The 13,611-nt window shown below is 39.9% G+C and overlaps 1 long non-coding RNA gene across 1 annotated transcript; it reads left to right on the top strand.

Annotated features, from left to right (window-relative positions):
* The first annotated feature begins 471 nt into the window (after window positions 1-471).
* Window positions 472-11,851, top strand: LOC142064802 (uncharacterized). The gene is made up of 3 exons (XR_012663210.1): window positions 472-1,236; window positions 2,965-3,973; window positions 7,695-11,851. It is a non-coding gene; the product is annotated as an uncharacterized LOC142064802 (long non-coding RNA).
* The last annotated feature ends 1,760 nt before the right edge of the window (window positions 11,852-13,611 follow it).

The following is a 13,611-nucleotide window of genomic DNA, read 5'->3' as shown; positions in this document are numbered from 1 at the left end:
TATTTTCCCAGTGATAATCTTTACTGTTTCACTTTCCTTCATTTTCCATCCCTCCCCTTATTTCACTAGATTCTTTTGCAGTGGCCTAGATTTAACATCCTTTTTCAGCTGATTCTTGTAGCTGCAAAGTCCTGCTAACATCATATTATACTAGGCAGAAAAAGTTATTTAGGGCAGGGACAGTCTCTTTGGTCTATGTGAGCACCCAGATGTCTTGAGCCAGAACCGAAACTCAGAGGTACTGCTACAATATGAATGGTAGCAGGAGAGCTAAATATATTTACATCTATATATGTGTGATGGTATAGAGCAAGGGGAAGGTAAATGTAGCTAAAATTTGAACGAAAGCTATTCTGTTTACTCACTTTGTTTCTGATCCATAATAACCCTACTCCCCTTTATTTTTTGAGAGGCCACCTACTTCCTTACTTGCCCTTCTACAACGCCTATCCTCAACCTTTTTATTTCCTTAAGATTCTTGCTCCCCAATTATTGCTGTGTTGTTCACAGCTACTCACCGTAACAGAAGGTAACAATGGTGATGGTCCATGGAAACAACTCTTAAAATCGTTAGCTAAAAATTCTAGTGTACCAAAGTAGCCTAAAGGGGACAATTCTCAAGCATTGCAATACAAGGCCATGCATGAGTCTGTATTAGTATTCCACTGGCCACAAGTCCAGCTAATGAGATTCCTGGTTTCCCTTCCAACAGCCACTCGTTTCTGCATGTTTGTCACAGATTACCCTCCGTTGCATTTTGCTGATTCAGTGTTTGGATGGTGTACTCTGTACCAGACCTTGTGTCAGTTTTGAAAGCAAAACCAACAAAAACCGAACCTTGCTTCTACTTTTTCCTCAGTTACTATTTTTAAACCAGAAAGTGTCACAGTTCTGCTTTGGGACACAACCAAAATAGAGCACTGGTTCAGAAGAAAAGAATAAAGGGGCCAAGAATCAGCAGGAATGAGAATTTCTTCAGTCTGTTCTAACAGGACACAGAACCACAGGCTAACCCTATGCGGAGGCAAAAAGAAAAGAAACCCTTGTTTGAAGAACACGCAAGTAACTCAAGAGCTGTTGTTCTCTTCCCCTCAATCGAGTGACTGTATCATCAAAGGGCTTTTTGCATCCATAGCATCCAACAAACTAGCTTGAAACTCTCAGGAATTTAGATAGTATCCTCTCCTTGGATTTTGAATGGGGCCTGCTGGACGTGATACTAAGCTTTGTTCCCGGGTAAGCTAAAGATCCTTTTCTCTGTGTGAGTGCGTGTGTGTGAGACAGAGTGGCTGTGTCAGAACGGATGATCTCAGCTTCTTGAGTGGCTTTAATTGTATAGGCTAATCATCCCATACAGGCAGATTTCATTTTTTCTGTCTGTGACACAGTAAGCCTCTATGTAGCACAAACAATACAAGAATAAATAAACCCAAATGTTAATCATTCCTGGCATCGTAACCGTTGAGTGTTGCAGGGGACCTACATGAAAATGCTGACAAGCAATGCAGGGAGGGATGGAGAGAGACATGTGTCACCATTGGTATCACTTCTCTGGGCTAAATTATTTTGGACAAAGGAACATTTAATCCCTAGAGCTCATATATCTGAAAAGCATCTGATATCATATTTGAAATGGGATGGACTGGGCAGATGCTCAGTACTTTCAGAATATTTTGCAAGGAGAGAATAGTCCTGTCCTGGTTTCAGGGTATGATCAGAAAACCTAAGATTAATCCCCCTGGGGACTCAGACTTCCTGTATCAGAGAGGATAAGTCATTAATTACTTTCCAAGTACTTCACAGTGTTAGAAGCAAAAAACCTTTTGAACCTCTGCTCTCAGAACAGTCCATTCGCATATTCTTTCACCCAGGCTGCATGTGTGAAATGCATGTTTGTGCATGACAGCAAGGACTTTTTGGCAGGTATATCACACATACCTTAATGCTGAACTTGCTGACTTATGAGGATGATTTAAGAAACAGATTAATCAAAACAGTTTAAAGTGATGTTTGCCAATAAGGATCAGAAGCCTGTTAAACAATCCATAAAAACAGCCATTTTGAGCCTCTGCCATTTACCGTCTGGCTCCATCTCCAGACTCCTCTTCTCTCCAAACACACAGAGAAACTTAATCTCCCTCCTCTCAGGCATAACCCAGATGTGCAGCTTCTTTTCCTGGGCAGCAGGAGGAGGTAGGGTTCAAATACATTTGCCTTCAGTGGCATCCCACAGTTCACTTGCTTGCACTCGTCTCTCTAGATGCATAGCTGAGCAGAGACTGTTCTACCTCGGTGCAGACAGTGGAGGTTAATAATACAACTTCTTCCACAAACAGAAACATATTTTACCCGTGAACAGCTGGAACTACCCTGTCTCCAGCAGGACGGCATGAAAAGAGAACTATCTCAAAAGCAATGCCTGAGAGTTCATAGACTATATTATGGTAACTCTAAGATTTTCTAACTTTTTCTGATTTTAACTCAGAGGTTGAATTAATAGAGTTGCTTTGCATTAATAGCCTCACTTTAACTAAAGGAAAAAATGAAATTAAATCACATCTGCCTACTCACGTTAGTATTTAAGTTATTTTAACTAGACTTTGAAGTTCGTGTATGACTTAGGTGAAAGGGATAAAAGATGGCCATGTCTCCATTTTTGTGGGTTTTCTTCTCCTAATTCTTTAATTTAGACCATGGTGAGGCGAACACAGAAGCAGGTGTGTTTACATTGTAACAGCTGCTCTTTGCTAACAATGCTTGGAATTTGTTGAATATTGAAAAGTACAGATAAATTATCAAATTACTGTAGAGATCTACAATATCTGTCCCTTAATTTTTGTTTGTTATCCTTCCTGATTTTGCTCTTCTGTTTTAATGTTCTCATGGGGGAAAAAAGGCAAAAAGAAAAACCCCAAACCCCAAAACTTACAGTTTTCTGTCTTGTCTTTTCCCCTTTTTTTCCAGAACAAACAAAAAGCAAGCCCTGTGCCTGTCTCCATATTGCCTCCCTCTGTCACCAGGGACAACACTGCTATGTAAAAACAACTTCAACCCTTGCAGTACCTCCAGTGATCCTCCCACTACCAAACCAAGCCATGCCTTAAATCCTTTTCCATAATACGCTCTATTTTCTCTCATTGCCTTTATGATTCCCCACAACAGCTTTCTCCCACAGTCCCCAGCTACCTTTGTTTGCCCTCCTGGATGAGCAAGAAATAGGTGAAGCCTTGACAGGCAGGAACCTACATTTGCACTGGGTAACACACAGGTATGTGTGTGCTGCTAGGCCATGAGATACGCCTGTGCTACCAGGCTGCCTAAACTGAGTGTATGAGAGCAGAGCCTTCCCTGCCTTCTACTCCCTGACTGCTGAACTCCTGAAATGTGGGAATTTAAGCTCTTCAGATCTCTACCTTTCTTTTAAGTTTAGTGGAAATCAGCTGATAGGGTGGACAGAAATATAAGGAGGGAACAGAGAAACATTGTGATTATCTAAACCTTATTTTCTTAGTATAACAAGTTAAAAATGGGTCTGAAACCCCGTCTACAGTTTTGGCTATTCTTTAACACTTAAAATTAGAATGGGTGACTCTGACCATAGAATAGCTTTTCCATCTCTTCTGCGTACTTGTATGGTCTCCATCACCATAGTGGTAGGATCCTCACATCCTTCAATGAGTGTGATTCCCCGTCTCACTCCAATGAAGATGGACAGTACTGTCACCCCAATTTTAAATGTAGGGGTTGGGCCAGAGAGACACTAAGGCCTTAGCATAGAAATTAAGGTCTAAGCAAAGGGGCATATGCATTGCAGCCCACGGCGCTACAGCACTTCATTGTGTGCAAAACCTCAAAAACCTGTCTTGTGCTGCGGTTCCCCTCAGTAACCACCGTCTCAAAAAGAACATCACTTTCTGCTGTGCCAAATTCACCCTGAAGAGCAAATGCAGAGCAAAACTGTGAAGGTAACCAGGTCAGGTCCTGGTTTTGGTTTCTTGCTCCCCTTCTCACTCACCTTTCTTTCCTGTTCCATTTCTATATTTTTCTGCTCTTTTCTCTATTTCTGCCTTTCTCTTATTATAACCAGTTGTTAAAAAAAGAGGCATTTCCTATCTATAGCACTTGAGAAAGAACTTGTTTCAATAGAGCTTGACTCAGAGCCTTCCAGCTCACATCTGTGGCTCCACTAAGGCAGGAAGTGCTTCCTACTAGTTGTTTTCTTGAATCGTTTTATACTCATTGTAAATTAGTGGCTCTCCCTGGACTGTGGAGATCTTTATTCAGAATGCCTGGCCTTCCACCTTAAGAGACTGTATTGACCATGCTCTTTTAAAAGTTTATAACTTGAAAAACGAAAAAGCATCCAATTTTGATTAAGTAGGTGAAGGCTTTCATTGTACAGTCTCTCCACAAGCTTCTGATGGACCTGACTGTTATTACAGATATAGATAAGTAAACAAAATATCTTTCTTCTGTTAAAGAGGTTTAGCTGTGTAATCAAAAGTAATTCAGTACCTGTTTAGCCTTGGTACTGGCTAACAAGAGGCAGATTCCACACCCTAGTGGAAGAAAGATCAAAGGCTCTTTTGGCATTAATGAATGCCATGCAAAACCCCCAAATATTTAATCAAGAGGGAACAAAACCTTAAGACTCATGCAGCTGTGAGCATTTTTAAAAATTTTCATAGTTTATACTTGAATCATATCTAAGGGTTTGTTACCATATAGATGAACAGGATTAAAGTCAGGTGACAAAGGGTGGGATATTCAACGCGTTTTTCAAACTGCCATCGAGTTGAATGGGGCCTAGGCTGGGACAATAGGGGAAGAACTATTACAGGCTGTTACTTCTGAAAAAGCATTTAATGTGATGGAGTGTGATTATGACTCAGAAGCACAACAAATGCTTTAGAGGGAGGCAAAAAGAAAAGAATGCACCTGACTGGTTTTGTAAGGCTGCTTAAAAGTGATACAGTAATTCTTTCCCAACCAAAGTGGCAATCAGCTGATATCCTGAAGCAGAAGATTTGATTACCCAGCTTACCAAACACAATGCTAGTTGTCACACAATTACCCTAAATAATTATAATAACATATTATTTTCATTGCGGTTATGCTGGGGAGCCTTGGTGATGGATCAGAATCCACTTTGCAATGCGCCAAGACATACAAAAGAACCAGGGGTTCTTTCCCCAGAGATTATATGGAAGATGATGGGCTGGAAAAACACATGGAATCTGGCCACTGATATTGGTCAGCACAACAAGAAGCAATCGTATTACACCAGATGTTTAACTGATGCTATTTTTGTATAGACATCACAGCAGAGTAGGCATTTTACAAGGTATTACAGGGATTACAATGCAATTACTTAGGAGAAGTTTAAGAGGTGCTCCACCTGTACACAGATGTAATACAGAAAAAGCAAAGGGGCTTAAATGAAAAATAATAATTAAGTGATAAAGGTGACATCAAAAGGAGTGGTTGTGGATATGACACCTAACTAGTGTGTGAAAGATGTTAGGTAATGAAATCCACAAAGAGCCTTGTAAGTATTTGAAGTGGCGGAGAAGGGGCATCTTGTAAAGGCAAGCCACAAGCAGATCATGCCACAACACAATCCAGCCAAGAAATCAGGAAGAAAATTTCCACAGTAATGTGTTGATGATAAAATTGAGATAAGATGGAATTCATTGGTATGGGCAGAAAGGGGTTATACCTGCTAAGATACAGTGTGAGGAATCTGCATTTCATCCACGTATATAGGGAAGAAAAGAAGGGGTTTAGGTGTGTTTTGCAAACAGAAAATTAAGCCTTTCCATACAGCTTGGACATGACCATCTGCGGAGCAAAAAAACAAAGCAAAAATAGAGTTCAGGTTGTACACTGAAACGTTGGTGAGGATGACAAACGGAAAGAAAGTATCAGAGTTTATAGGCAAGCTGTTTTCAGAAAGCAGTCTGAGGTTTTGACTTGACTTTGTTGAGGTTTTAACTTGTATAGGGGGGGAGTTTACTTTGTAAGAGCTAAAAAGGAAAACAAAACAAAAAATTAGCTTTCTGGTTTAAAAACAAAAAACAATCAAAACAAAATTAAATCAATACTCCAGTTCAAAAAAAAAAAAAAGGAAAATTAAATCTGTTAGCTCATAATTTCTGTTTTGGCCACCCTGCCTAAGTAATGTCAGAGTTGTCATCTTTCTGTCCATTACAGGACAATTATTTATGCCTGTGCAAAATCATTAATTGCAAAAAGAGCCTTTAAAGTGTTGATGAGAACAATGTAATACAGGGTTGTTACTAAAAGCATAATCTTGCATATGAGACTTTAATTACAGTGATGATGTACAAAATGGAGAGAATCCTGCTTAGCTCTTACTGTCCAAGTTGACTGTGGAGGCAGTCAAAAAAGCATTATTTAACTGTGCAACTGGTTCATTTGCTGTGGAAATCAATGAGCCAGAAAAAAACAGAAGATTCTATGCAGTTTGTAAGTGTCTACTTTTGAAGTAAACCGCATGAAAAATTCATGTAAACATTTTGGAGTGAAATGTTCGGGTGATGAAAACTGGGGAGTCTTCTGTGAAATCAATGCAGCTTTGCATCAGCTGAATATGCCTTGGTTACCTCTGTACTTTTTTTTCAATATGGTTGAAGACCAATATTATTTATGTGGACTACAGAGTGCTACATTAATTGAGAAATCACCTGGCAGATGAAATTTTAACGTAGATAAAACCAACAAAAAGTGAACTGCTAAGACAACCTTGTTTACCAAATACTTATTGGAAGTACTCAGCTTCTTATAACAGAACATAGATGATATTGAGTATTTTTATTATCCGTTATTAAGAACAATGAAAAGAAGAGACATTGCTCCCTTAATCCTTCAAAGCCCAAAAAGAATCTATGCCGTACAGAATGTGAATAGAAAAAAAATAAGTGATATTCCCTAGAATGAGGTCAATGTTCATTCCTGGAGATCCAGAAAATACACTTTGCAGCACATAATTCTGTGTGGGAAATGATCCATAAAATCGCAGAAGCAGAAAAAAATCTCACGGAAGACAGAACATGTGCCAAGGTTTCACCAATACTTTGGGTATCTGTAAGATTGTACAGAGTTCAAAATTTTTAAAGAAAAGAAATGTAAACATTCATCTTGCATCTACAGATGCTTGCATCTGAATTTGTAATTGGGGCAATTATCAACTAAATTACCTGCCTGCATATGTAACTAGCTAATCTGCGTACTTCAATTTGCATTTTTGTGGTACTGACAGCCTTCATAATTGTGTCCTGTACTTTCACTGAGATCTAGTAATTAAATGAAAGGACAGAGGGCCTAGAGGTTTCTGGATGCTTGTGGTATGTCACACCATAACCTGAGTGGGCAGTTAAATGGAATTAATCAATCTCACTTGGGAACTAGTCACCTGCAGAAACAGATATTGCCATGTTTATAAATATCAGAAAGGATGGAATTCTGAAGATTTCTACTGTAGGACAAAACTTAGTACTCATCCAGAATCTTCACCCCTCTCTATTAAATTCTAGATCATCTGAGTTTAAAAACAACCAATTATATCTGCAGAATACCTCTTTTTAATCCAAAGATAAACAGATTAATTGTTTTGTTTCATAGCGGTAAAAATATCAGTATTTGCTTCCAAGAGTTTTTTTTCTTTCTCACAGGAGCTTGTTACTAGAAAAGAGCATGTGAATCATCAAGGCCATGATCCCTCAGTCAGAGACAATCATGCATAGAAACATAGAATCATCGAATCATTAAGGTTGGAAAAGACCACTAGGATCGTCAAGTCCAACCGTCAACCCAACACTATCTTGTCTCCTAAACCGCACCCTGAAGTGCCATGTCTACATGTCCTTTAAATACCCCCAGGGATGGCGACTCCCCCACCTCTCTGGGCAGCCTGTGCCAGTGCCTGACCACTCTTTCAGCAAAGAAATTTTCCCTAACATCCAGTCTAAACCTCCCCTGACGCAGCTTGAGCCCATTTCCTCTCATCCTATCGCTTGTTACTTGGGAGAAGAGACCAACACCCACCTCTCCACAACCTTCTTTCAGGTAGTTGTGGAGAGCCAACAGATGCTCATCCAGAAGGGTCCACAAAATTGCTACTCCCTACCTTTCACAGACATTTCCCACCATCACAGAATGAGGTTTAGACCTGAAGTAAAAGATTGAGGAACACTAATAATTACGATTAGAAAAAGGATAGAAAAGATTAAGTATAATACCAGTGATTTATACCTTTGCTAAGCACTATATTTGTTAGATTCTAGTAAGTGTGTGTTGCACACTACATGATAAAAAAAAAATCTAAAAACCTCAATGATCTCTGCCAGTCTGACCTGAGAGAAAATTCCTTCTTTCCTGACCCCAAATCAGGCAATCAGCCTGACTCTGGGTGTGTGAGCCAGACTCATCAACCAGGCATTTGTAAGAGTTTAATACCACTTGCCAAATCCACCCTCAAGCTGTGGCCAACCTCCAGTGCTTCAGAGAAAGATAGAAAAGGGGGTTTAGAAGCACAATGCAAAAAGAAATTCTGTGCTTTCCATAGAGCTTAGTTGTGATGAACTACAGAGAAAAAAAAGTAAACCACAGAATTCACATTGTACAGCCTGAGGATGACAATATTTCCACTCCATTCCATTTTCAGGAAAAGAAAGAAAGGAGCAGAGCTTTTAGTCAAACTGTTGTCAGAAAGATGTGATGAGATTTTCATTTGGAGAGGAGGGGAATTTCTTTTGTAAGAGCTAAAAACCCCCTCAAAATTAGCAAAACAGCAACATTTAACACTTATGGTTTCAAAATAGTCAGAACAGCCCAAATGAAAAAGTAATAATAACCAAATAATGTGGTTTTCAGTGAGTTTTGAATACCCCTGAGGAAAAAAAGTAGTCAAATTATATAGATATCAAAATGGAAAACTCCTTTCAGTCTCTACAGTTAGCTAGTGAGAATCCACACGCTGTGGTGTTTGTAAAAAAAAAAACATGAAATGAAGCAGAGCTCAAGCAGCTTTTCAAATCCATTGGGGAGAGCTGTAAATCAAATGCTCATGACTTAAAACACCAGGTGAAGTATCTACCTCAAGATTCCCTCCTAAGCTATGATCTCTTCCATACACTTCTTGAGCTCATTTCATTTTAGCTCTCCTTTAGATTCAGAGCTTCACAATGGAGAACAACGCCCGCTTTTTAACAGCATCCAGCTAGGAAAAGAAGTTAAGAGAAAAGGCACACATATAGTTTATGAGAGTAGGTTCAAAGGCCATTCTCAGCTATCACAGAATGCATCTATGTACCTTGAAGCTGATGGGACTACTTCTCAGTGATACTGCTGTCAGAAGGAACAGAATCTGTCCCATCGACTTGCAAATGTATGATCATTCTGTACGGTCCTTTACGATTAAAGTTTTGCCAAGAGCTGATCGGGCTTGATTTACTCAAACTGATGCATTTAATCTCAAAAACTGGGTATTCAAAGCAGAAATCTGCACTCACTTCTGGGAAATTATATGGCCCACCTAAAACCGGAATTGCTCTCTTAAAGCCTGTAGCTCACCAGAGGAACCCTTTAGCAGTTGAGTTCCTAGTTTAGCTAGGAATCCCGCCCTCTGTCTTTTGGGGGACTCCTTTTTTTTTAACCTGTTTATTTGTCAGTAAGGCACAATGTACTGGAGAAGGCAAAGGCAGACAAGTGGAGTGTTACTGAACGCATGCTAACTCCCCAGGAATCGATTTCAATTGCTTCAATTCACATATTTTTCTGAGCACGATGTGGACATCCATGTCATAAACCGGCCACAACTACCCTGCCCTCTGTGACAGGATCGGCACGAACGTCAGCTCAGCACAGGAGACAGACCAGCTGAGGCCCATGTTTCCTCACGAGCAATATGCCTCTTTCTTCTGGGTTTGCTTATCTTGTATCGTGTATTTGTAGCCTGGCTTTTATCCTACCTGCATATATATTAGGGTCAGTTGTTAATCGATGTAAGAATATTGATTATGGCTGATATTGATTTAATCAGTGTTTGGTAACTTCACGAATTCGGTCGTTATGTATACAGCAGCGCAATGATGAACTGACCAGTTATTCTGGAGGAAAGGCAACAGAAAGTGGGAGGCTGTTTCAGCCTGCATGGAAAGGTAGCACAAAAGTCGTGAGTGGGTGAAGGAAACCAAAGCTTGGGTGGAGCAAAAAGAAAGGGGTAGGGTGTGAATTGAGATGCTGGTGAAGCTGCAGGCGAGGGTGACACATTCTGTACAGTTATTACAATGCTTTTAATTATCTCTCATGCCTAAAATTCCATTAGCACCATGCTGCCATGGGTGGAGGCTGATGGGTGGGAGGGGACATCGGTCCCCTCCTACCCTTATGCAATTCAAACCACAGTGATAACTGGTAAATCCCTGGAGATAAGGCCCTTTCTCTTAGTCATTCCTCCTAAATATAAGTTGATCTTTCTCTAGGTGTTCTACATTTCCTGTGCCCAGATGAATGTTATTCATCTGTTGAAGCTGAATTATAATAGACATACAGGTTTTTGCAGTTATTAAGATCACTGAGGCCAGTCTTTCTTGTCCATACTACACTCACCGAGGGTGTGTGGCCTAATGAATAGGTGGAGCAGTTTAGAGTTAAAATAGAAACATAGGCCATTTTTTCCTTTTCCTCACTGACAAAATTCCAAACTGACAGGAAAAGATGCTTTTCCAGTAATTTCATCAGCCCTGTTTCTGATTGGCACAGGCACTCCCAAAGCATAGTGACCAATCCCAGACTGTGGCAGGATCATGAACAAAGAGAACTTAGTTTAAAAAAGAACTCAAATAACCTACAGCATTTTTACAGGCACTGCAATAAAGTAGACTGTGGTCACATAAGGTCAACATGTTTTACAGGTTCCTATTTGGGGAACAAGAGCTAGAATAGAATTTGTAAACTTCTCTTATAATTTATTCTTTCCTTTATGAGAATGATTCACTGTGCTGATGGAATCAGCTGCCTCAGATCTCTTGTAGTTATCTGACTTTTAGGAGCTGGACAGAGCATGGACTCTACGGCAGCAGATCTCAGCTGCCATCCTCATTGCCTGTGAAATGGCTCGTGAAAACAAGATGTCCCCTTCTCGTGATGAAGGATATTTGTTCACCATCGCTGTTTTTCACCACTTTTTCTGCAAAAAAATTCAGAGAATGCTCTATATCTCTCTGCAGTGACAACCACGATAGGTCCAGTCTGCCCCAATGTTTTGGAAATAATCCTACACCTTTTCTTTCACACCCTTTCTCACAAATGTTCTACAAGCGTTTTCTGAAGGGAGGGCAGGACACTTTGCCTATCTTTTTGCAGTTCTGAACTCGGGTCTAGAGGTACCATCATACCTGTGTATGCAAAATGAACTAATGAAAACTGTAAGTCTTAAATTCCTGAGGGAGATTTCTTAGATAAGCTGTGGAAAATGCTAGATTTTGGCAGATTAATCAAACCTCTCCAGCAAAAAGGAGTGACTGTAATGAAGAATCTCTTGACTATACAGTAACTGTACGGTAGCAGAATCAATCATCAATAATCAAATGTTATATTGCAACAATTAAAGGTGAGGTGCACTAACTACTCCATGAAGTGCTAAACTGGGGATGCTAATGTAGTATGTTGCAATCATATTGTCACAGGAAGAACTATCTGCTATCTTTATTGCCCGTGATACGAAGTTTTGATTGCTCCCAGAACCTGATCATAGATATTATTTAATGAACAATTATAAACTAAGAAAATAAAATTTTAAACACCAAAAGATGTGTTGCATTTTATAACATATGAGAATTCAGTAAGTCACCAGGCATTCACAAATCTTCAACATACCAAGCTCCACTCTCTTCCAGCCTTCTGCCATTGAAACTCCCCTTCAAAAGCCATATCCCATCTCTGGCTCTGCCTTAGCTTCACTCCTACATTTTGGACAGGTAATTCAGGGTTTCGTCTCACTGAATTTATGAAGATGAAAGAGCCAGCAGAGAGGCAAGATATCAGCCTTGCCCTTATACAAAAAAGCTGATTCCTCATTACCCACAGGAATCCAGGAGGATATGGGAGCCCCGCCAAGATATCAGCTCGCCCCACGAGAGACAACAAGTCTAGTGGCTTCATGAATTTTCTGGTACAGGGAGGACACTGGCCAGATATTATCAGTCAGTTCTAACTTGTTCCTGAAAGACAGTGACACCACGCTTTTGCTGTGTTCCCAAAGGACCTTTTCTACAGCACCTGTGGGAACCACTGCTTCATGCAGATGCAAGATATTGTTGATGCTGTATCTAAAAACTGTGGCTCCCAGCTCAGCTGACTGGGGGTAATTTACCCCCCCATGCCAGTGTGAGTCAGCTGCTCCGCAGTGCCTGCAGCGATTCAGCTGGGCCTCCCTCTAACATGTTCATGCCTCACTAGCTGGGAACGACTCTACACTCTGTTGTGTTTCAGTTCACTATCTGTAATAGGATGGTACAGCTTTGGTGTTAATGTTTAGATTAACAAACAGTATAGTTTGAGGTGATCAGGTATTACACTGACTGAAGCCGTATAAAGCTCTAAGACAACAGGCTCAAATTAATGAAATTCTGAATGTTTATTTGAGTTACGGCTTCATGGTTCTGGGCCCTACTCAAGAGCCCAGCTTATTGTGTTCTGCACTACAGAGTGCCACAATATATTTTAAAGGATTTCTTTACTGTCACTTTCACTGTACTAGCATTTATTTTTCACCAGAGGTCTGAGGTATACCAGTAACACATTAATCATGTCACTCATCCCGTGGGAAACACAGAAAACAAATAGGAACCAACCATTCCTTTCCTAACATGAACTGCTCTCACTAACTTGGGAATTTGCTTTGCTGATTGCTTTTGTTGTTTTCAGAAATTACTTCTGCAAACAATCAGAATGAAAAGGAGATAATTTAGGAAGACCTTCTTTGTAAAAGAAGGAAAAGAAAAAAACCCACTACATGGTTTCTTGAAGTGCTGCTGGTAGATTTAACGTACAAATCCAAAAGATTAAACCCACCTTGAAATTTGATTTACTGATGTGAAATATCAACATACTCAATATTCTCATGGCAAGACTTTCATGTTTTGTCAGACTGTGATGCTAGAAAGGGATATTTTGTCATATAAGTTTACTAAACTACTCACAGACTACAACTATTTGACTACCGTATGTTTTTGAACAGATCTAATGAGAAAACGAGTCATGACTCACACACTGTAGTGACCTAAGGTTATTACCGGAACCATATTATGAATTGTAGCCTTCTACATCAGACGCAAGCTGATTTCTGTACTTGTAAAAATCAGTTTTAGTTTTTGTTTTGGTTTTGTTTGTTTGTTTGTTTTTAATGCCCTGGCATGTGGGAGGAATAGATTCCATTTACTGAAATTTTGCCTTTTGGTGTGTGTATGAAACAAGAGGTTGAGCTCCAGACTAGACGGATTGGATCCCTCTCCCATCAGTGACAGAAACAATTGTGCATTTCAAAGGAACCTCCCTGCAAGTCCAAGGAACTTTTTGTTATGTAAA

This window comes from Phalacrocorax aristotelis, chromosome 15, assembly GCF_949628215.1.
Source record: "Phalacrocorax aristotelis chromosome 15, bGulAri2.1, whole genome shotgun sequence".
Taxonomy (NCBI): Eukaryota; Metazoa; Chordata; class Aves; order Suliformes; family Phalacrocoracidae; genus Phalacrocorax; species Phalacrocorax aristotelis.
This window is presented reverse-complemented; position numbering and strand designations above follow the sequence as displayed.